This window comes from Schistocerca serialis, chromosome 3 (genome assembly GCF_023864345.2).
Source record: "Schistocerca serialis cubense isolate TAMUIC-IGC-003099 chromosome 3, iqSchSeri2.2, whole genome shotgun sequence".
Classification (NCBI taxonomy): domain Eukaryota; kingdom Metazoa; phylum Arthropoda; class Insecta; order Orthoptera; family Acrididae; genus Schistocerca; species Schistocerca serialis.
The window spans coordinates 446,582,997-446,608,633 of record NC_064640.1 but is presented as its reverse complement, the minus strand read 5'-3'; the positions used below and the strand labels follow the sequence as shown (position 1 = coordinate 446,608,633).

At 43.2% G+C, this 25,637-nt stretch overlaps 1 protein-coding gene and 1 non-coding gene across 2 annotated transcripts in view; both read right to left on the bottom strand.

Annotated features, from left to right (window-relative positions):
* The window catches only part of LOC126470344 (uncharacterized), a 913,419-nt gene that overhangs the window by 621,429 nt on the left and 266,353 nt on the right, over positions 1-25,637 (bottom strand). The gene's annotated exons all lie outside the window — the stretch shown is intronic.
* On the bottom strand, positions 14,590-14,664 carry Trnas-cga (transfer RNA serine (anticodon CGA)). Its single transcript has one exon. It is a non-coding gene; the product is annotated as a tRNA-Ser (tRNA).

Here is a 25,637-nt window from a genome sequence, read left to right as displayed (position 1 = left end):
TCATACCATAGTCCTTACATTTCTGATCTAGCTCTGAAATATTACTTTGCAAACTTTCAATCGAATCTGCCATCACAACTAAGTCATCCGCATATGCAAGACTGCTTTTTTGTGTTCACATATCTTAATCTCACCCAGCCAGTCTATTGTTTTCAACATATGATCCATAAATAATATGAACAACAGTGGAGACAGGTTGCAGCCTTGTCTTACCCCTGAAACTACTCTGAACCATGAACTCAATTTACCGTCAACTCTAACTGCTGCCTGACTATCCATGTAAAGACCTTTAATTGCTTGCAAAAGTTTGCCTCCTATTCCATAATCTTGTAGAACAGAGAATAACTTCCTCCTAGGAACCCGGTCATATGCCTTTTCTAGATCTATAAAGCATAGATACAATTCCCTGTTCCACTCATAACACTTCTCCATTATTTGCCGTAAGCTAAAGATCTGGTCCTGACAACCTCTAAGAGGCCTAAACCCACACTGATTTTCATCCAATTGGTCCTCAACTAATACTCGCACTTTCCTTTCAACAATACCTGAGAAGATTTTACCCACAACGCTGATTAAAGAGATACCTCTGTAGTTGTTACAATCTTTTCTGTTTCCATGTTTAAAGATTGGTGTGATTACTGCTTTTGTCCAGTCTGATGGAACCCGTCCCGACTCCCAGGCCATTTCAATTATCCTGTGTAGCCATTTAAGACCTGACATTCCACTGTATTTGATGAGTTCCGACTTAATTTCATCCACCCCAGCCGCTTTATTGCACTGCAATCTATTGACCATTTTTTCCACTTCCTCAAATGTGATCCTATTTCCATCATCATTCCTATCCCATTCTACCTCGAAATCTGAAATATTACTGATCGCATTTTCACCTACATTGAGCAACTCATCAAAATATTCCTTCCATCTGCCCAAGGCATCCACAGCATTCACCAGCAGTTTTCCTGACCTGTCCAAAATACTTGTCATTTCCTTCTTACCTCCCTTTCGAAGACTGCTAATTACACTCCAGAATGGTTTTCCAGCAGCTTGACCCATAGTCTCCAACCTGTTCCCAAAGTCTTCCCACGATTTCTTCTTGGATGCTGCAATTATCTGTTTGGCTTTGTTTCTTTCTTCAACATAACTTTCTCTGTCTACCTGGGTTCTGGTATGTAGCCATTTTTGATACGCCTTCTTTTTCCTTTTACAGGCTGTCTTGACTGTGTAATTCCACCAAGCTGTTTGCCTCATCCTACTTTTACACACTACTGTTCCAAGACATTCTTTAGCCACTTCTAGTACTGTGTCCCTGTACCTTGTCCATTCCTTTTCCAATGACTGTAATTGACTACATTCAACTAACTGGTACCTTTCTGAGATCGCTGTTATGTACTTGTGCCTGATTTCCTTATCCTGAAGTTTCTCCACTCTTATCCTCCTACATATGGACCTGACCTCCTGCACTTTCGGCCTCACAATCCCAATTTCACTGCAGATTAAATAATGATCAGTGTCATCAAAGAATCCCCTGAATACACGTGTGTCCCTCACAGCCTTCCTGAATTCCTGATCTGTTACTATATAGTCAATGACAGATCTGGTTCCCCTGCCTTCCCAAGTATACCGGTGAATGTTCTTATGTTTAAAAAAGGAGTTTGTGATTACTAAGCCCATACTGGCACAGAAATCCAAGAGTTGTTTCCCGTTCCTGTTGGCCTCCATATCCTCTCCAAATTTACCCATAACCTTTTCATACCCTTCTGTTCGATTTCCAATCCTGGCGTTAAAATCACCCATGACCAGAACACTGTCCTTGTCCTTTACTCTAACAATTACATCACTGAGTGCCTCATAAAAACTATCCATCTTATCTTGATCTGTCCCTTCACAATGCGAATATACTGACACAATCCTAATTTTCTTGCTAGACACTGTCAAATCTATCCACATCAGTCGTTCGTTTACGTACCTTATTGCAACTACGCTGGGTTCCATTTCTTTCCTGATGTAAAGCCCTACCCCCCATTGTGCTATTCCTGCTTTGACTCCTGACAGGTAGACCTTGTATTCTCCCACTACCTCTTCTTTCTCACCCCCTTACCCGAATGTCACTAACAGCTAAAACGTCCAGCCCCATCTTACTTGCAGCCTCTGCCAGCTCTACCTTCTTCCCAGAGTAGCCCCCATTGATATTAATAGCTCCCCATCTCATTACCATTTGTTTGCCAAGTCGTATCTTAGGAGTCCCTGGTTTGTCACTTAGAGGTGGGACTCCGTCACCTCCAAAGGTCCGAGGCATTTTGCTCTGATTGTTGCCAGCATCATATTTAAAGTACCAGGGAAGCAGGTTGCTAGCCTTACTTGCCCCGAGTCCCATTGGGTTTTACCCCTAACGGCTGAGGGACTAACCGGTGGATTTGGTAGTCTTTGCCGTATGAGCACAAAGGTGGCCACGACTCAGAATATGTCCGAGATGCCCAGCCTTATTCCAAAGTAACTGGTATCCCGACTGTCGGGACCACTTACTTGGCCACTCATACGTTGCCCGTGGTTCAGGAACTAGGACATGACTACAGGAACCCACACCATGAACCATATTTGTTTGGTACGAAAATTGGCAATTGAGTCTACATAACGGAAAGTGTTAGGTCATCCACATGAGTGCTAAAAGGAAACCGTTAAACTTCGGTTACACGATAAATCAGTCAAATCTAAAGGCCGTAAATTCACCTGAATACCTAGGAATTACAATTACGAACAAATTAAACAGAAAGGACACACAGAAAATGTTGTGGGGAAGGCGAACCAAAGATTCCATTTAATTGCCGGAACGCTCAGAGGATGCAACAGATCTGCTAGAGAGGGCGCCTGTACTACTATCAGATAGGATTAACGGAGTACATCGAGAAAGTTCAAAGAAGGGCAGTTCGTTTCGTATTATCACGAAATTTGGGAGAGAGTGTCATGGATGTGATAAATGATTGGGATGGACATCATTAAAACACAGCCGTTTCTGGCGGGTTCTTGTCACGAAATTTCAATCACAAACTGTCTCCTCCGAATGCGAAAATATTTTGTTGACGCTGACCTACATAGGAGAGACGATCATCATAACAAAGGAAGGGAAATCAGAGCTCGCACGGAAAGACATAGGTGTTCGTTTTTTCGGAGCGCTGTTCGCGACTGGAATACCAGAATTATTGTGTAGGGGTGTGCGATGAATGCACTATTAGGCGTTAAGTGGAATTTGCGTCTTAGCCATGTAGACGTAGTTTGAAGTATGTTTAATGAAACCATCAGAGTAATTTAAAGTTATCTAAGTGCTGAAGGAAGAACATGTACATCATGACTAGTGGTAGCACTTAAAGTAGTCGCGTGACAACAGCCTTGATCGTGAGTTTCGAAGTATTATTTCACATTCCTCAGAGAGATTCAACACAACTGTCATAAAATAGGCGCCTTTTATCGCTTATTTAATACCTGGTTTTCAAGTTGCAGATGGAACACTGATACAAACACGATAAATACGAAGCGAAGAAAAACCCTTATCATGGGAAGCTGTTCTTATACATACGCAGGAAAGATTCGTAAACACAATGGAAAGCAAAACAAATATTTACCCATCAGCATTCGCAAAACTGTAGAACCTAATTATATGCAATGTAAAGCTTTACTTTCAGGCCATTCCAGTCCCAACTATATACCGTCTAAAAAATTCTTACGGTAGAACAAAAATTTCACTAAAGCAATTTGGGGGGGGGGGGGGGTCATTTTTATCCTCCCATGCTCTGTTATAGGATTCAGAGGGGTTCTAAGATGGTCATGTCAAAACAGATATTCGAATCTGTGTGTGTATCTCGTCTTCATCAAAACTTTCGATATATACTAACAATATGAAGTACAGAACGTGTTTTCGAAATAACTAAGGTGAATGGAAGTACTGTTCCAAATCAGTTATAAAGGAAATCATCAACAAGTGGCGTATTGGAATGCTCTTAATGTAATTACTCGTATACTGTGCAATGTATTATTTTATAGTGTGTGTGTTCAAAACATAACTTCTCACTTTGTAAAACTGGATCAACTGACAATCTTGAAATTCCCAGATAAAGAGTTTATGCAACAAGAAATCTGTTATTGTTAATAATTCGTTTAGTTTTATGCTTTGGAGATAATTTGCAAGAGTAAACTTCAGTCTAAGGAGGTGTAGTTAGTTCTGGTTAATCAGGCCTCAAAATAACTTAAACAGTGTAAAATGGATTTCCAGGGACGTGAAGCGTACTCATCGCACCAGGAAATTGCGAGATGACTTCCCAAGTTACTGTCAAATGCAGTAATAAATCAGTTACTCCCAGAATGAATATTTCATTTTGCAGCTGAGCGTACGCTGTTTTGAAACTTTATGGCAGATTAAAACTGCGTACTAGGCCAGGACTCGAACCAGGAACTTTGACCTTAGCGAGCAATGGTCTCTTTTTTTTTGCCAGGAATGCTACGCTACATCGTACGCACGGGAGCTTCTGTGAAGTTTGGAACGCAGCAGAGAGGTAGTGGCAGAAGTGAAGATGTGATGGCACGTCGTGAGTCGTGCCTGAAGAGCTTAGACGGTAAGAGCATTACACTCGAAACGCGAGTCTCCCGATTCAAGTCCCAGTCCGGTACACAGTTTTAATCTGCGTGCAAGTTTCAAATGATTAGCCTTCCCAAAAGAACCACGACAAGTATAGATGAGGATAGCAGACAAGAATTTGAAATCAACTTCCAAAAGCGTGGTTACTTAAATAAGTTTCTGAAGTTACAAGTAGTGTCACGTATACCCTGTTTCCTGATGACAATAACATTTCATTAGTAATTTCATATTTAATGCGGGATAGAGAACCCTGAATGTATTTGACCTCATGTATAAAAGTAACATCCTTAAGGTTGTCTGGAATAAAAAGCAGTAGAAAATGTTTTACTATTTTCATTTAAAAACTACAGCAAATGGTCATTTGAAACAAGTAAATAATTGTTTAAAATTACTTCGGTCATCATAGGTGCGTAGATGTAAGAGTTCATTTTGGTTATTGAAGATATTTCAAATCCGTCTTTGTAGCTACTAAAAAGGGTATTTATATTACTACGCGCGTTACGTTTTATTAATTTAAAACGTCGTCAGTGTAAGCATTTTTGATCTACCCTTACACATTGAAGTGTCCTCTGCGTGTATTTTTTCAGGCATTCCTGCGTTTGGCACAGACGTTTTGACCTGATTTCACTTTGGCTTGCAGCACTACGCTTTCTTTGGTGTGAAACACGACAAAATATTGAACAACTAATGTTTCGTTACGTTCCCCTGGCTAAAAGGATGTCTACAGACAAATGTGTGCATACAGACGACGAAGATCAGTGCCAAAAGTAGGAATACCTGGAAAATTTACATGCAAAGGACACTTCCAGATGTAAACGAAAATTAGACACACATGCTACCAGCGACGTTTGAAATGAATAAATCAAAATACGTGTAGTAAAATAAAAGTGCATTTTTTATTTTTTTTATTTTTATTTATTTATTTATTTATTTATTTATTTTTTTTGTAACTGCAAAGACGGTTTTGGAAAGCCTTTAACAATTGTGAAGGAACTAAGGACGTTAAAGCCACACAAATGAAGTATTTCATTTTGGCAGTGCGAAAAGTCTCTAGTCACTTTCAGCCGAGACTGTATTACTGCGTGCAGGACGGCAGAGTCGTGAGCATTACAAAGGTAAGTGGACGAAAAGCGCGTGTGCTGCGCCCAATGAGCAGCGCTGGTATCGGGTAGCAATGAGACCGCAACCGGTTCCTGTCATTCGGTAAGGTGGGTCATGTGATCGGGCCGGAGCGCCTCATTTGCATTGGGAGACCGCGGCCGAGTGACTGCCAGATCTGGGTCTCAGCCGCTCCATCCACCTGCGAGGGAGGAGCGTCCTGCGTTTCGTAAAAGCCAGCTTTCTCCATTCTATTGGCCGCTGCTCTGCACAACATTCCACAACTATTCTGTTGGAAGAAAACACTCATGTTTGCCGGCGACTGCATGGAAATCAAATGCAGTATACAGCTCATGATCATTGTAATTGCTGAGTCAGGAGTGCGGACATAAAGCTCTTACCTGCGACAGGGCTAAATCAATTTCAATATGCGTAATACTGAGCAACATGGTACCGAGATTCCACACGGGCTCGGTCGCCAATCTGTTTCATCCGTCGAAGAGTAGCAATAATAACGAAGTCGAAGATGAACGATAGCAAGAAAGAAGAAAAGTAGCACATGTTCGGTTGGTCAAGGATGGAGAAGTAAAGTGACAGCGATCTTGTTGGAGGAGTCAACACAGTATTCGCCTCGACTGATTGATAGAAGTCACAGAAAATCTTAATCTGGATGGTTGGACGGTAATTTGAACCCCGCTCCTCCCCTACAGGATCAATCATTGCCTCACCTCGCTTGGTGTGAGAACTACGTTTTCTGCGATGCTGCACACTGGGCGTAACAGATACGCGAGCGATTTCCTGATTTCAGGGTGGAAAGTCTCCCTAGTCGGTGCCAATATACTCGTATGCCGATAAAGCCAGAGACACTATACTTGTACCGCGACGGTTTGCCCATAGTCCACTGCCGAGTTTTGCTATAGTAATCGCATTTGTCGTGTGGGGGAAGGTCCAAAAGTTGGGAAATGAAGGAGAGCGGCGGTGGGAATAGGCAGTGCTCTCGTAAATCTCTCATGTAGCCAGAGGCAAAACCTGATACTTCTCTTTCACGTTGAGAAAGGGACAGTCGTATGCGATTACTATGTATACTGCTATGACATTGTCATTTAAGAAACATATGGTGGAAACTGTATGTAGTATGCGTCATGAAGTACTGAAGTTCGAATTATTCATTTTTCGAGCGTGCATCCGACAACACAACACATCTTTTTCAGATGTTTTAGCTGAGAACATTTCAGTCATTGTCACTCGAGTCAGTGACTGTCTTATGAAGGTGAAAGCGTGACTATTTATTCTTTGAGACGGTGAAACCACGTAGCTAAAAGCTATAACGTGGAGTACAATGCGCATATGTTACAAATGAAACACAGTTGAAAGTTACTTTTGGGGTTTCCGGCGAGAGCGTAAACCGGTACACTAAACAAAACAGCAAACTTTTTCGTAAATGTGAACCTTCATAATGTTAACAAATTATCTAATACAACAAAATAATTTGCTAATCATTATTAGAAACAGATGTAATAGTTTATTGCCCTATTTGGTTATTGCCATAGTCCAGATGTACAATGACAAAATTTTATCTAAACGGCTCAATAACATTAATGTAACCACCGGCTATTTTCGATGTTAACGGACAATAACTTCTCACAGACGGCTGGTAGCAGCGCTGGCAGTGGAGGGCATATAAAACGAGTCATTGGGACGTGGAAAACAGTGCAGTCATTGTAACGCGGAAACGATGCGACTTATCTGACGTCCAAAAGGGCTTGATCACTGGCTTTCGCGCCAAGAGTGGAAGCATTTCCAAAACTGTTCGCGTTCCGCCGTGGTTGAAGCATACCGTGCATAGCGAAATGGCGCTATCCAAAACCGGCACTGAGACAATTGTGGGCACCACGAGCCGTATATGACAGGGGTAAACGACGGTTGCGGAGATGTGTACGAGTGAATAGACGTGCAACTGTTGAGCAACTGATCATCCAGATGAACCAAGGGGCTACCAACAGTGTCTTCTCAGCCACCGTTCAGCGAACGTGGCTGCGTATGGGCCTCTGCAGCAGGCGCCTTGTTCATGCACCCATACTGACTGCTGTTCGACAATGAATGCTGGACTTTGGTCTCCACTATCTGAGCTGAACGTCCAATGAGTGACGACAGACGGCCACTTCAGATGAATCACGTTTTATGTTCCATCAGATAGCTGCCCGTTGATGTGTACGACGAGAAAGCGAGGGGTTCAGGCCGGAGGAGGAACCGTTATGGTCTGGGGAATATTCTCGTGGCATTTCCTGGGTGACCTCGTCATTCTGGAAGCACAATGTATCAACACAAGTATCTATCTATCCTTGAGGACCATTTCCATCCTTACATGCAGTTTGTTTATCCTCGGCACGATGGTATCTACCAGCAGGACAATGCAACGTGTCGCAGCTCGCAGTGCGCGTGCGTGGTTCGAAGGGAACCAGGATGAGTTTATCGTACTCCACTGACCCTCAGACTCGCCGGATTTAACCCCTACCAAGAATCTGTTATCGGACTGTTCGCGCCATGAATCCTTAAACCGAGAAACCTAGCGCAGCTGGCCACGGCACTGGAGTAAGCGTAACTCCTGTCAGTACCTTCCAGAAGCACAATGACACACTTCCTGCACGCCTCGCAGCTGTCCAAGATGAAAAGGTAGTTATTCAGGTTTCTGACATGTTGTCAAAGTAATGTGACTGGACATTGCGTAATGGATTAGATTAGACGTAAATCCAGACTTACAGAAGGAAATTTACGAACCTCTACCAACTTCGTTATACAAAGGAAGCTGTCTGTTGCATCGGAGAGTACGCTATTGTGAAACTTCCTGGCAAACTTAAACTGTGTACCGAACTGTGACACAAACTTACAATCCCGGCTTTCCCATGTAATGCCTTTACCGACTGAGCTATCCAGGAACGAATAACGATCCGCCTCAACACATTCAACCAGTATTACACAACTGAAATAACTTCACAGAAGTTCTCCTGCAACCCTTGCTGGACTAGCATTACTCGAAGAAAGGGTAATACGAGGAAGTGAAGCAAAAAGAGTCTACAGTTTCTCTCCAGTACGAATGATGCTTAAGAGAACTACCTGAGAAAGGCAAGGGTCTAGGCTCGCGTCTTGATTCGACCCAGTTTTGAACTCTAGTAGGTTTTTGAGTTGGCTGATTCCATTCTAAGCACGTAATAAAAATGACTAGCTACGAGTAAAGCGTTTTTTATTGTTTCCCGAAAGACTCATACCACGTCTTGCGTCAACCTACTTTTCTGGTCAGAGTTACTAGCGCTGGCCGTGTGCAAACAAATTTAACGTCATCGACTTAGTCCCCTAATCTCAGCCACAACGGACTCATCAATAATATATCTGTAGCATTACAAGGCAGGAAATTATGCTAATTTTGAGCTGCAAGGAAGGGCGTCCATGCCCGGGGCAAGGGCGGCGGCGGCCGCCGCCTCCGCCGACGCCTCCGCCCCCAAACTCTAATAGTGTTTTAAGTTAATTTCTTTCAAGAAATTTATTTAAAAGTCGGTATTATGTAGGTTTTCAGCAGGGTCGGAGATGGACCTTTTTATGGCTACTTACAAATTGCTTCGTCTTCCGAAATATTAAAAATGCCCCATACCCCTTGGTATGCAGCCCCCACTCCTTGCAAACTACTGTACGGGCGCCCTTGGCCACAAATGAACTCTTTTCCCAGTCAGTCTCTTTCTGTGTGTGCCGAATCTTTCTATGATATTCATTTTTTTGTGGAAGAGCTTATGTAGGAATATGGAGCAGAACGCAAAATAGATCATACGTTGAAGAAACCTCGAATAGTAAATGTATTACAATTATCGACAGACACTCACGTACATAATATGAAATCCTCGTATTCTGATAAATGGATTACTAATTTACAGAGTGTCGGTGGAGGGTTGTGAGATCCAAGTACATAGCAAATAACAACAAAACCTCCTTTAGCTGGCACGTCGGTATGACAAGGACTGACAATATGAACGCACTGACCCTATTGAACTAAAACTAAAACAACTGGAACCACTGTCATTAACTGCCCACAACTTAGCTTTCTATTTAAATACAAAAACCTGTGATGGTTACAGTGGTGACGTGTGTGCACAAATACTTCAAGCGATAGAAAGCTAACGGCATTGGTACAGAGCAAACACCACTGAAAGCGTCATTTGGTGTGGGCGAAAAGTAAATTCCTTGTACTTCGCAAAATAATGCAGGCGTCAAGACATACAAAGACGGCCTTGAACCGAAATCGGTAATGTAAGTTGTAATAATGGTTTTTAGCAATAGGTTCAAGTGAACCTATTCAACTGAAATCGCAGCATTCCGTGCAAAATGATCGAGAAAAACCATTCCTTTGTGGTTTTCATGTTCTATTTACCTGTTTCTCAAAAACGAACAAATTTGTGCTTCGACTATCCTTCGTATAACGATTTATTACATGTACTCGTATCTGGTCGTTAGCTTAGTAGTTAAAGGTAATTGCTACTATAAATAGAACCCATAAAACTTCAATAAAAGAGATTTACACAAGCCGTGTAGTACACGGTTGCGTGTGCACTTAAGCACTTCGCCCAAGAGGATACCACGTAAACACACCTCTTGACAAAGCTGGTCACGTCCTTTTTCCGTTACGCACTGACAACCGATGAACGCAGCAGGAAAGAAAAACTAGTCTCCGAAAAAGGTATTGTGGGTTACGGTCCGGAGAAAGCTTTCCTTTCACGTAAGACGCGAAGAAGAGGTCAAGGAAGCGCGTCTTTTGATGCTAGCTGCAAATGAAAAGGGAAGGTGGATGAGACGCTCACTAATTTCAAACAGACTTACGGTATTCAAACACCTAACCTAGAAAAATGAACCACTGTTAGCATGTCATAGATAATTACAGTCACAGACAATCGTAAATCTGACATTATTGAGTCTGACTGCGATTTATTTTGCTTAATTTTAATTCGGAAGTCTTGGTTTTTTTTATCCATCACTTATGGATACAATATTCAGTTTACCTTTTTGTATCCGACAGCAAGAAATTTCAACTCCGCTTAGCTATTCCGCAATCCGAGCATTTGCACAGATTGAACACGGGTGGGAGAAGAAATAGGCCGTGGTTTTCTTGAGCAGTCATCTCGATGCGAAGCTATTGTTAACTGAGTACACTTCGATTTTCGTCGTCTACGAGAGAGAAGATGCGGCCATAAAGCCATTTCGAGCCAAATATCAACTTCACAGTAACGCGTAAAGATAATCCTCGAAGACCACCATAGTCGTAGTCCTAGTGTACAAGAGCACTTTGATACTTACGTTGATATCGATGAAATTCTACCTTGCGCTTCCTGTAATAATTGAAACAAAATACAAACTTGCAATGATTTCAAAAATCAATATAATAGACACGACAATGGAAGCCGTGTAACGCAGTCCTGGGGTGTCTATGTCGATTTCGCAATGTCTGTCTTACTATGCATACCAAAACCACTTGTCAGTTTCTATCGGAAGTCCACTCAAGAACATCTTTTGGAACACTAAATGTTGCTAAATCATTTTCTGCTATTTCCATTCACATTGAGGTGCTTGTCAGAGGGTTCATCGAACCACAATCATACTATCTCTCTACCATTCCAGTCCCGAACAGCGAGTGGGAAAAACGAACACCTAAACCTTTCTGTTCGAGCTCTCATTTCTCCTATTTTATTTTGATGATCATTCCTACCTATGTAGGTTGGGCTCAACAAAATATTCTCGCATTCGGAAGAGAAAGTTGGTGACTGCAGTTTCGTAAATAGATCTCGCCGCGACGAAAAACGTCTTTGCTTTAATGACTTCCATCCCAATTCGCGTCTGCCACACTCTCTCCCCTATTACGTGATAATACAAAACGAACTGCCCTTTTTTGCACCCTTTCGATGTCCTCCGTCAATCCCACCTGGTAGAATCCGACACCGCGAAGCAATATTCTAACAGAGGACGAACGAGTGTAGTGTAAGCTGTCTCTTTAGTGGACTTGTTGCATCTTCTAAGTGTCCTGCCAATGAAACGCAACCTTTGGCTCGCCTTCCCCACAATATTATCTATGTGTTCTTTCCAACTGAAGTTGTTCGTAATTTTAACACCCAGGTACTTAGTTGAATTGGCAGCCTTGAGAACTGTACTATTTATCGAGTGATCTAATTCCAACGGATTTATTTTGGAACTCATGTGGATCACATCACACTTTTTGTTATTTAGCGTCAACTGCCACCTGCCACACCAGACAGCAATCTTTTCTAAATCGCTTTGCAACTGATACTGGTCTTCGGATGACCTTACTAGACGGTAAATTACAGCATCATCTGCGAACAACCTAAGAGAACTGCTCAGATTGTCACCCAGGTCATTTATATACATCAGGAACAGCAGAGGTCCCATGACACTTCCCTAGGGAACACCTGATACCACTTCAATTTTATTTACTAAGATGGTATGTCCGAAAGAACAGATACCATCGGTGACCAAGCAGCTCATTAGAATGAAATTACAATGAAATGAACACCCTTAGCTGCTTACAGGCGTTGACATACGTCAACGGGGACATATGAAAATGTGTGCCCCGACCGGGACTCGAACCCGGGATCTCCTACTTACACGGCAACGCGCCGCGAGTAATGAGTATAATGGGCGGGGGCACTACGAATGTAGTGCGGGACAATACGTTGAGAATGTGGGTTTCGCGAGAGGCGTGCCAGAGATAAATCTCTGCAGTCGCCCTATCCTCTGTGTCCTCAGCGGCTCAGATGGTTAGAGCGTCTGCCATGTAAGCAGGAAATCCCGGGTTCGAGTCCCGGTCGGGGCACACATTTTCATCTGTCCCCGTTGACTTATGTCAACGCCTGTAAGCAGCTAAGGGTGTTCATTTCATTGTAATTTCCCTTGAATTTTACTCGATGATTTGCCGTCTTATTACTACTAACTGCGACCTTCCTGACAGGCAATCACGAATCCAGTCGCAAAACTGAGACGATACCTCACAGGCCGGCAGCTTGATTAGAAGTCGCTTGTGAGGAACGGTGTCAAAAGCTTTCCGGAAATCTAGAAATACGGAATCAACTTGAGATCCCCTGTCGATAGCGGCCATTACTTCGTGCGAATAAAGAGCTAGCTGCGTTGCACAAGAACGATATTTTCTGAAACCATGCTGATTACGTATCAATAGATCGTTCCTTTCGAGGTGATTCATAATGTTTGAATACAATATATGCTCCAAAACCCTACTGCAAACCGACGTCAATGATATAGGTATGTAGTTCGGTGGATTACGCCTACTACCCATCTTCGTTTCAGTTTCACTCATCGTAGGTTTTGACGGTTCGTACATCTGCTGCACATTCTGAAACCAAACTCGTCAGAATCTATGATCGGTAAACTCACTTGGGAAATCTTCGTGTATAATTCTAAAAACAGTACATTGTGAATCCTATCTTCAAATTAGATCCCATTCCATCAATCGCCCAAACCAGCGTGCAGTAGTCTAACAACCACAATGGCGGGCGCGCCACACTAAACGACGTTAATCTATTGTGCGTACTTAAACGTGCGTGGCTACTTATCCGCCTGGAAAGCATTCAGTTAACGCTCTACGTTGCCCAGCGGGCACAGATCGCGAGAGTTAGCAGAGACGTAGCGAAAGTAAATGAAGTAATGCAAATATGTCTGAAGGTGCACCCTGGAAAATGACGCCATCACATCTTCTAAAGCGGTTGTGACTATTATTGTAGTAGCAACTGAAGCAAGAGTTCGCAGAAACAACATCCTGTTGTCAACACGAATACGCATGCATTACAAAACATTTAATGCCTCAAAGTCACCTGGCTCTTAATGGTTTGCAATGTACTCTACGTCTAGCCTGTGGTTGTAATTTAAAATCAGTCAACAGCACGCCGTCTGATGTGATCCTCACTATCGCTGCCACAGAATCTTTGTCCTTCCTAAAACACACTGCTACGATCTAGAGCACACTACTCACATCCATTTATCATTCATTTTTGGCTTCCTGAATAGTTTCCTTAAACCTGCATAAGAAGTGCGTGACATGTATCCAACCCTATGTATCGAACAGTCTTCTGAGCACAAATTACAGTTTGTTTTGACAATTCAGAGTATACTTTAAACTAAAGTCGTACCCTGGCAAGAAGTTGCACACGCTTAACAAATGACAGATTCGGACACAAAACAAATTTTACATCCGCAGTATACTGAAACAAATAAACAAGACGAAAATGTAACACAGGACACACAAAGGTATTGAAGTGATTAAGTTGCACTATACGATGCTCTTAACACAGTTTCTTAGAGCACCAACTGAACAGTAGGCCTGTTTGATTTTTAAAATTGTACCGGACACAACCAGTGATTGGCGTGTATGCCGTTCACCGAGGTAGATCACATTTAATATTCATTCTAGGAGCCGTCAATGGGTAACGGCTCGAGTGCACATCCAGTGGTCCGGGATTCGACCACCAGTCGCTTCGGGGATATTTTTATCCTCTCACTTTTCACTTCTTTCACCTCTGGCAACGATTTTTGTGTGTAAATGCGGAGTTGCATCGTGGTTCGTATTCGACGTTAAACTGTAGGGACGCTCATAATTGACTAGTAAATAATTCTAAGGTAGGGTGAAGGCAAGGGCACTGCTGTGTTCAACCCAATCTTCCGGTTGAGGACAGTTTCACTTTCTACGAAACGTATACGAAAGAAACGAAATTATAGATATATTTTCAGCGCTGTCTAATAATCTATACGAAAATAGAAACAATATTATAGGTATATGAAACTTCCTGGCAGATTAAAACTGTGTGCCGGACCGAGACTCGAACTCGGGACCTTTGCCTTTCGCGGGCAAATGCTCTACCAACTGAGCTACCCAAGCACGACTCACGCCCCGTCCTCACAACTTTACTTCTGCCAGTACTTCGTCTCCTACCTTCCAAACTTAACAGAAGCTCTCCTGCGAACCTTGCAGAACTAGCACTCCTGAAAGAAAGGATATTGCGGAGACATGGCTTAGCCACAGCCTGGGGGATGTTTCCAGAATGAGATTTTCACTCTGCAACGGAGTGTGCGCTGATATGAAGCCGGCCGAAGTGGCCGTGCGGTTCTAGGCGCTGCAGTCTGGAACCGCGAGACCGCTACGGTCGCAGGTTCGAATCCTGCCTCGGGCATGGACGTGTGTGATGTCCTTAGGTTAGTTAGGTTTAATTAGTTCTAAGTTCTAGGGGACTAATGACCTCAGAAGTTGAGTCCCATAGTGCTCAGAGCCATTTGAACCATTTTTGCTGATATGAAACTTCCTGGCAGATGGTATATGTTTATGTTTCATTTTCATACGTTGCCTTAAATAAAAATATAACCGTCATTAGAAACAATTTTCGCATTGTGGAAGATGGTACCATTTACTGAAAATTAGCAGTTTGACAAAACAGTGCCTTTAAAGAATGTCGGCATTATGCAACAAGTTAACAGCATCGCTCTACGCTCGGTACGTCATCCGTTGTTTTCTCATAGGATTGCTTACAGGTCATTCAGTCGTTCAGGCAGACAGGAATATTCCAGCGTGCTGTATGCAGAGAAATTAGGCCTTTGTCCACCTCTGTCCCCGGAGATACGTGCCACACGGCAAACAATAATAAAAGGCCTGGCCACAGCGGCAGCGCTGCTGACAGCTGCAGTGGCGCTCTGTGGGAACCTGGACTTTGCTGCTTCAGTGAGTGGTAACGGTTACGGCCAGCCTCTGTGCGAACGAGTGCACCTGTAATCTCCGTGTCGCTCCGGGCTCACAGTTCCCTAATTGCTGCGTAATCCTACAGTTAACAGGAACTGAGCCTTCATGGGACGTGAGAAACTGTACTGCTTGCGGAATAGCTACGGGCTCGTGTGAAGCATGCAGCTCTACTTATACTTCTCTGTCCTCTGAGAACTCCCACTCTGCATTCCATGCAACATTTACTTACATTACACTCTGTTATGCATTTCTTAAAACAAGTGTCTCCATCTACACACACACACACACACACACACACACACACACAGACACACACACACACACAGAGAGAGAGAGAGAGAGAGAGAGAGAGAGAGAGAGAGAGAGAGAGGGAAGGGGGGTTGGGTTGTTTGGAGGAAGAGACCAAACTGCGAGGTCATCGGTCTCGTCGGATTAGGGAAGGAAGTCGGCCGTGCCCTTTCAAAGGAACCATCCCGGCATTTGCCTGGAAGAGAGGAGGGGGTGAGGGGTTTTAGTGTCCATTAACATCGTTACAGGAAGCAGTCTGAAGATATTTGTCACACAATATAATAATTCTTCTCATCTCAAGATGTTATTCTCAATGTAGATATCAGTTTGACAGAAAAAAATCAGGTTTAAGGATACTGAACTCATGCAGTCGTAAATTTCCTTCGACATGTTATACATGACAAAACTATGTTTGCGACTATGCGATTTTCAAGAGCACCAATAGGTGCTATGTCGATACTTTACACCAATATTTATGATTATATTGATTCCAGCGAAAGATCCTCGCTCAAATTCCATTATCTAACCAAGACGAGTTTTGACCTAATTACGGCAATTTGAAAAGGACTGTTATTTAATTCTGAGTTTGGGTATCAGTCTACAGTTCATCAACGGCTGCGAAAACTGATAGTCTGCTGTACGCTGAGCAAGATGCTTGCCTTTACCTCTAGAGCAACAGAGGCAAAGAAACCAGGAAAACCCAAGCGAGCAGGATACTCAATACAATACGTGCCTTGTAGCTCCATGAGTATCCCAGAAAAAAAAGCAGAATGAGGACCGTTGCTGATTCTGTCATAATTAGTTCAAACATCTGTGCTGTTAACGGCCATCTGGCCAATGAGCCTGAAGTCAGCATCGTATACATTTGGTGAGAGTGAAGAATAGTTCAGTCTTTCACCGGCTACAGAAACACGCCACTAGAACAACTTGACACCCCCATTAATCTCGGAGCCCGCCAACTTAACGCCATCGAAGGATCCATTTAGAATAACAGCGACAAATATAAAGCGAGAAACTAGGTAGCTTTTCTCTCCTCATCCGTGTGTGTGTATTGGAGGGGGGGGGGGAGGGGGGGGCGGCGAACGCACATTTCATTCACAGTCGCTGGTTGGAATATCCAGCGACAGCAGATTCATGAACACAAGGCCAATTCAACACTGCGTCCAAACTCACGCGGCCTGGCTGAGAAATGGGCAAGAAATTGCATCCCGCGAGGGAATATTTACAGCTTTTTCTATTTTTGTACTCTCATTAATTCAACTAAAGGTTCAATTAGATCTGCGTTTCTCCGCCACCATAGGGAGCTTCACTGAAATGTAGTACAATTCATCATATCGTGCAACGACAGTTCCTAGTTATATAGGTCACTGTTTAGGTTAATGAAAATAAATTATTTTCTATGTAAAAAAATAGTCGGCTATCTCACATATTTGCATAATTCTCGGGAAAGATTACATGATAAATTTGACTTTCACACAGTTTTTCGTAAGACTCCCCCACCCAGCCAACAAAAAATTTTCAGGTATTATATAACCATAAATTACAAATTAGAAGATATATCACAAATGGCTCTGAGCACTATGGGACTTAACATCTATGGTCATCAGTCCCCTAGAACTTAGAACTACTTAAACCTAACTAACCTAAGGACAGCACACAACACCCAGTCATCACGAGGCAGAGAAAATCTCTGACCCCGCCGGGAATCGATCCCGGAAACCCGGGCGTGGGAAGCGAGAACGCTACCGCACGACCACGAGCTGCGGACAAGATATATCACAATAAAACAGTATGAAGTTCACGAACTCATAATATTGTGTATTTATATTACAGGATATTGTAAAATACATAAATTTTTCGACATTTCGAACTTATTTTCGACTGATACGTAAATCGCTCCCCGCAAAGTAGGGGAATTTCTCGACATTTCCATAGCGTATAAATTTGACAGATTTTAGTTTTCTTAAGCACAATCGTCTTATAAACTGGGCTTAACGGGTCGTTTAATGACCTCGCTACAACTTGCAACGTAAAATCCATTACTCCGAACAAGCTGTTAAATACACGCCTTCTGGCCCGTTTCACAGCAACCACAGAAAGAAACCCTGGAAAACGGTGAGGTGGCCCCGGGCAGCCAGCCACTTCCGTTCCCACTGCGGCCTTGACTGGCCCCTTCCCTGCGTACGTCTCACGCAAACGTAGGTGTGAACACAGCAAACAACTCGTCGTTTACTATGGAAATTTAGTTGCACCTCTGACTCTCCAGCTGCGGACATGTCTTCACGCCACGTGAATTCTGAATTCCACAGACAACTCTACAATTGATGCTGTTATTACAAAGAACAGACCGCAAACCTTATTCGGTAGAGTTGAAGTTTTCCTCGTGTGGAAACGCCAATTCCACTACGTAGAACGCCAAAGTAACGCTCAGCAGTTCCTCAGATATACTATGCATTTCAAAATATTCAGAATTTATTCATACTTCCACTCTGAGTCACTCAAATAGGCGACAGAGATGTAGAATACATTCCGATACGCACTATGTGATCAAAAGAATCCGGACACCTGACTGAAAATTACTTACTAGTTCGTGGCGACCTCCATCGGTAATGCTGAAATTCAATATGGTGTTGGCCCACTCTTAGCCTTGATGAAAGCTTCCACTATCGCAGGCATACGTTCAATCAGGCGCTAAAAGGTTTCCTGGGGACTGGCAGCCCATTCTTCACGGAGTGCTACACTGAAGGGAGGTATCAACGTCGGTCGGTGAAGCCTGGCACGAAGTCGGCGTTCCAAAACATCCCAAAGGTATTCTATAGGATTCAGGTCAAGACTCTGTGCAGGCCAGTCCATTACAGGGAAGTTATTGTCATGTAACCACTCCGCCACAGGCCGTGCATTATGAACACGTACTCGACCGTGTTGAAAAATGCAATCGCTATCCCCGAAACTCTCTTCAACAGTGGGAAGCAAGAAGGTGCTTATAACATCAATGTAGGCCTGTGCTGTGATAGTGCCAAACAAAACAACAACGGGTGCAAGCCCCTCCATGAAAAACACGAGCCGGCCGGAGTGGCCAAGCGGTTAAAGGCGCTACAGTCTGGAACCGCACGACCGCTACGGTCGCAGGTTCGAATCCTGCCTCGGGCATGGCTGTGTGTGATGTCCTTAGGTTAGTTAGGTTTAAGTAGTTCTAAGTTCTAGGGGACTTATGACCACAGCAGTTGAGTCCCATAGTTCTCAGAGCCATTTTTTTGAAAAACACGACCACACTATAACACCACCGCCTCCAAATTTTACTGTTGGCACTACACACGCTGGCAGATGTCGTTCACCGGACATTCGCCATACCCACTCTGCCATCGGATCGTATACCGTGCTTCGTCACTCCACACAAAGTTTTTCCACTGTTACATCGTCCAATGTTTACTTACGCTCCTTACGCCAAGCGAGGCGTCGTTCAGCATTTATTGGGGGTGATGTGTCGCTTATGAGCAGCCGCTCGACAATGAAATCCAAGTTTTCTCACCTCCTGCCTAACTGTCATGGTACTTGCAGTGGATCCTGATGCAGTTTGGAATTTATGATGGTCTCGACAAATGTGTGCCTATTACACATTACGACCCTCTTCAACTATCGGCGGTCTCTGTCAGTCAACAGACGGGGTCGGCCTGTACGCTTTTGTGCTGTAAATGTCCCTCCACCTTTCCACTTCACTATCACATCGGAAACAGTGGACCTACGGATGTTTGGGAGTGTGGAAATCTCACGTATAGACATATGACACACGTGACACCCAATCACCCGACCACGTTCGAAATCCGTCAGTCCTGCGGAGCGCCCTATTCTGCTCTCTCACGATGTGTAATGCCTACTGAGGTCACTGATATGGAGTACCTGGCAGTAGGTTTTTTTTTTTTTTTGGTAGGGTTTAAGGGCGCTCAACTGCTGAGGTCATTAGCGCCCAGTCACTGGTGTTAGAACACATGGAATCTGCTAAAACTCAAGGGGATGGGGGGACACCAGAAGTACCTGACAAAGATGCAGATAAAATAAGTAAAAAGGTTAAATGTCTTTGGACAAGCCAGTTAAAGTTATAAAACGCAGAATACGAGCAGCTAAAACATCCGGTAAAGTAGATGGCAGGGACAGGATAACACGAAATTGACTAAAACGGGGACACGACAATAAAACATGGCGCACGGTTAATGCCTGACCACAAGGGCACTGCGGGGCTGGATCACCGGAGAGCTGGCAGTAGGTGGCAGTACAATGCACCTTACATGAAAAACGTATGTTTTTGAGGGTGTCCGGATACTTTTGATCACATAGTGTATTCGGCACAGTGTAATAAGTTACGCATACGTCAAGTTGTTCGGTTCGCACCACACTAATGGCTTCCAGCATAAATACATAATAGGAAGTTGCCAACTGGACAGTGGAAATGCATACAAAATAGCACGTAGTACTTTCATTGTCACATTTTCTACCTCTCTATACACCTGATCGCAATAAGAATCACCCATAAAAACAGACTGATGTTCCCTTGCAATTTGTAGAATCTTTTATTGAAACGTTGACCAGAGCGATACGAACAGCATGCTTTGAAGAATTTAAAGGAACTTTTTTGCATCTTTTTAAGACACGACGTCTTGAGAAAAATCAGTAAAATAGGAAATGAATACGATGGTATAAAAGAAAACAATGTTTAAGATCGTCAGTATATCCTTTTCTGTCTTCGTCAGCAAAACAGCACAATCTCGACGAGTACCTCCACGGAACCGTTCTTTTTAGCGACCCGTGAATACGTAAAAGCCTTTCTAGTTCAGGAGGTCGATGCCACGCTCATATCTCCTGACAGTTCGTGATAACCTAGCGACCTCACCCGCTCACAACGATTCCGTGACCGTTACGGCCCACTTGATAAAATTTCCAGGAGTACAGAATATATGCGAGGGCACCCGTACTGCTTGCACATTTTCCTTTTCAGTAACTATTTCGACTAATAGATGTGTTGGGGCAAGTGCTTTGCCCTCACAGAGTCAAATATTTCTGACTCATAATATATAGACTGTTAAAACGTTACGTAACATACACGACGTACCACATACGTTGGTGTAAATTGGTTGAAAACAAATTACTGTATGTGATATTGACCACAACATGAAATGAGACACAGTACTTCAGGAAAGATAAAACACGCACAGAGCACATAACCACACAACGACCATCACCAGTTGGCATGCTCACACATAAACGCATGTGGCATGTAATGTGTCGTAAAGGAGGCGTCTATTTAAGGTACGGTACTGTGCGCTGGGTACCTTGGCGTAGCTGCACGGTGGTTGTTATCGGGGTCGGGGTCGTGCTGGAGGTCAGGCCTTCCCGGTATGTCTCACACGCGCTGTGGTCCACAGATCGAGGAAGTTTGTGCAGAGGGTATAACCGTGCACACGGTGCTGTTTTAACTTCGTCGCTTGTGAATGCGCGTCATCCGCCCAAAACATCAATGCTTCGAGGTAATCAAACCATGATTAAGCACGCTATTGGCGACATCACTGATAAAAAGAGTGCCCTAATTTAACCCTAACAACATCCAAATATGCAGCTAATAGTTGTCTTCAGTACCATAATATACTAGCTGTGTTTGCTGAGTAGCTTGGACGAACACGAAATTGAGTATATACTTAAACTGCGTATCTACTGATATTAACAGTACGTCACCTTCCCCTAAAACTTCTAACTGCAGCTAAGCGTAGCCTTAAATTAACTTCTCCATTTAACTTCCTCCGGAAACCACTAGATACAATCTTTGCGACGGACAGCATTCATTAGCCGGCGTGCTTGATGAACGCGCGAAAGACTGCTGATATTGCATTCTCTGTCGCTTTTAAACATACTGGAGATTCTGTTTCCCCCGATGTGTGAAGGATACTAACTGTTTTACGTTTTTTCATTTATTCTTCCGCCGAGTCGTACTCTTTACTGAGCTCTCGGTCGCAGGTTCGAATCCTGCCTCGGGCATGGATGTGTGTGATGTCCTTAGGTTAGTTAGGTTTAAGTAGTTCTAAGTTCTAGGGAACTGATGACCATCGATGTTAAGTCCCATAGTGCTTAGAGCCATTTGAACCATTTTTTTTTTACTGAGCTCTATCTGACCTCCTGAAGATTGTTTGTTTTTTTTTTTTTTTTTTTTAGTGACTAAATTGGCGGTCGCCGTTCGTTCACTCGGTGGTCATGATGATCTTTTAGTCAATGCGTTTATCAGTGCTTCCTGGCCGACTTGAGCGCATGTATGTCGTGTGTTCCCTGTGCAGCCCATCACCGTCACCACTGAGGCGCAACGTCTCAATCCATTCTCTCTTCCTGTCAGACAGATACAGCCTGACAGTCATACTTGAACGGATTTATTCACCCATCTACTCTTGTTATGTCATCAGACGCCCATCAATAAAAGCAGATCCCAAGTGGCTCCTGACGGATGACAGTGAATCGATTATCAAATACGACCAGTTTGTTTCCATACGACCGCGCCCCATGCTGCAAATGATTACTTGTGCCCCCTCAGCTGCTTGAGCGTAAATCATATCCTCCACCTAAATGAACAATGATGTCAGATGCCATTAGCGGTATCGTCATTCACTGGCGTCAACCTCCTCTTTCCAGTTATTCAAGTGTTAAAAGGTACGGTTTACCTGAACCCCTGTCCCTTCCACCGGGAAATAAATCTGAGTGAAAATTCAACATTGGCACAGGCCGGACTATACATACGCGTGCTGTCACATTCAGAAGCTGAGCCACATAAGTAACGACACCATGCAGGAAACTCGTTTGACCGAGAAGTAGGTAGTCTCCAATCGACATCCGCGAAGAAAGCAGGTTGAATGCAGCGTGGAGCGCAGTTTAAACTCTTACTACAGGTGGCCTTAAATCTGCAGAAGCAAACGCAAGGCGTTCAGACCGGTTGGCGCGCACTTTTCCCGCGCGGGCTCGCCTAACGGTCGGCGGTCCGCCAGACAGCGACACGCGTCGTGACGTAACACTCCCGACGCCGACTCTGACACCGCTTTTGATGGCAGCCTTCTTACAGCCAGTGAACAGGAACGCACGCCCGTAAGTGTGAGAGCAAGGAAAAACAAAAGCGCGACCAACGCTTTTAGTGGACTGCATCATTCTAAAGATTCGGTGATGCCAATGACAAAAATGCACCACATTTAGCGTTCGTGCAGAAGCGAGATGCAGCACACAGCTCGATAACTGACGAATCGGTGACAAGTAAAATGTCCACACTCTCTAAACAACAGTGTAGTAAGTTTAAATCTACGAAACCATTCGAGAGGTCTAGCAGCTTCAACCAATCCGTATCCTGCAGATTACAGTATAATCATATGTTGATAGAACGGGAACGCTAATTATTGCAGTTCGAAAACGAAGGAAGTCTTAACTCTCCCGAAACGTTGCAGGCTGAGTTCCTTTATCTAAAAAGGAATAAATGGAATCAATGAGAAAATAACTTGGAAAAGACGAAAGCAATACAACTTGAAATGGTAGAAAAACAGTCAACACGGAACTATGTTTAGGAACCAGGCACTTAAGTGTTTCACTCTTGGCAACGCTTCGTGTGAATAATGCGATGCTACAGCGTGATTAAAACTTTCCGTTAAACTCTAGAGACGCCTCAAGTCTCCCTGGAAATGGCGATACACAGATTAGAAGCTACAAGCTGAATCACTTCCTACTGGACCGAACCAATAAAGACTGTAGTAACCAAACTAATGTTCGCTCTCCTGATTGCCTCACTCGAATAAAATCAGCCTAGAGTGCAACATTTACCAGATAGTGTTCCTCACAGGTTCTCAGTGTCGACTAAGAATCCTCAAGATAAGGTGATGCTGAGGCAATCTTTATCACCTTCCTCGTCTGTTATGATTAATCCCGTATTACTTTTAGTAATGAACTTATAACGAGTAAAGTTCCAATTCTTTTCACCAGCCAACAGTGTACAATGATATTTATAGTGCCGATAACTGTTTTTGGTAGTTTTTATGATCATAGGATGCTAATATTTCCCACTGAAAGATTTTTTATGACAGAGCTTTCTGGTATACGGATGAACTGCAACGACAAATGGGGACTCAACAACCAACAATTAAAAACGAAATGTGAAGAACAAACATGGAAACATGCAAATGGGTAAAATCAGCTTAAATCAGTTATGTTACCGATAACTGGTACACGTAAAACTGATCTGTATGGACAGAATGCGCCACCCTGGTAAGAAACATGGAAATTTATAAAATTAGTGTTCATATGCAAGTAAATACAGGGCCATTACAGATTTCAACTCGTGGAGCAGTCGTTCCCAGCATTTTTCAAGTTACAAGTTGTTATCTGTATGTGTGAGTAGCAACAGCCTACGAAAACATACTCAAGACTGTCAACAGCAATGCGAATATGGGTGTAGTGGTAGTATAATCGATGAGCTGATGTGAATGTAGTTAGGAATCTCGATGCTTGATTGCGACTGAAACTTACGTTTAAATGTTCTCACGAACAAATAGTGCAGGTTTAAGGTCTGCGTGTCTCAAGCTACGAATCCAAAGGTTCGGGATCAGTCTCTGGCCGGTTTACGAATTCCTTTTTTTTTTTCTTTTTTCTGAGATTAACGTGAGATCGCCTCTGAGCACGGTCCATGACAATTTGAATTGTGGCTTTAACTTCACGTTAAACTGCAGAGTCCTGTATTAAAAGTTGAGCGAGCTTGTTTTCATATCGGACGAAAGCAAGGTCATGCCACCTCCAACAGGGCCGTGGCAACAAAGCATACGTGTGTTCATAACCATCTAAGGGTTGACAGTTTTACATATGGTAGTTCGACTATCATATCATCATCGTCGTTGTCGTCGTCTAGCAGCAACGGCAGCAGTTATTTGACATGTTCCACTGGATAAAGACCGTACCTAGACTTTCCCATGCACTGCAGTTTTCATTTTGATCACTTTAGGTCCTAAGGCTTTGATGCCATTATGCCGTCGTCTCGGTCACTTCTTACCTCTTGAAATCCTGTAAAGAAGTTCGTTAATCCATGGACCATCCATTCACACATTCACAACTTCAGTTTCAGTAATTACACGTTCATAATTACACCATTCAATCCAGTCCTGTTCCTTTCCGTTCTTTATTTTTCCTGTCACGTAAAGAATTCTCAACATGCATCCCTCAATTGCTCGTCAAACAGCCATCAGTTTTTGAATGCTTCACCCATTCTAATACCATGACTCACTACCGTAAGTTAAATTTGATACCGTAATACATACGGACTGTCAACTTTCACACGTGCTGGAAGCTTCGTTGTGAGAACCGGATTTAGCTTACCACACACACTGCATGACATTTTTCTCTTACTTTTATGCGGACCAGACATTGATTGTCTTAAACTGCTCTAAATGGGAATCTCACCAACAGGTTTTATAACTTCACTGTTATGGTTTAATAATTTCTTAATTGCTCAAAGTCTTCCATTTTTTCTTGAAGTTTATCATCATTAAAAGCAAAAATACAGTATCGCCAGGAAAATGCAGATACTGCGGGTTCAAAAGCTTTCGCTAGGTATACTGACAATACTTTTGAACTTTTGAGAAACGAAATATCCTTTCCTTTTAATTCTAAATTTCCCATTATCCTGATGAGATTTAACGGAAGTTGTTGCAGAAATGACTTACGGATTCTCCAGTATGTAACATATTTCGAAGCAGGAATGTCCTGTTTCTCAAGGATTATTAACAGACATTTTGTTGAACCTCCCCCATCTACGATCCCCAAACAAGTGATAAT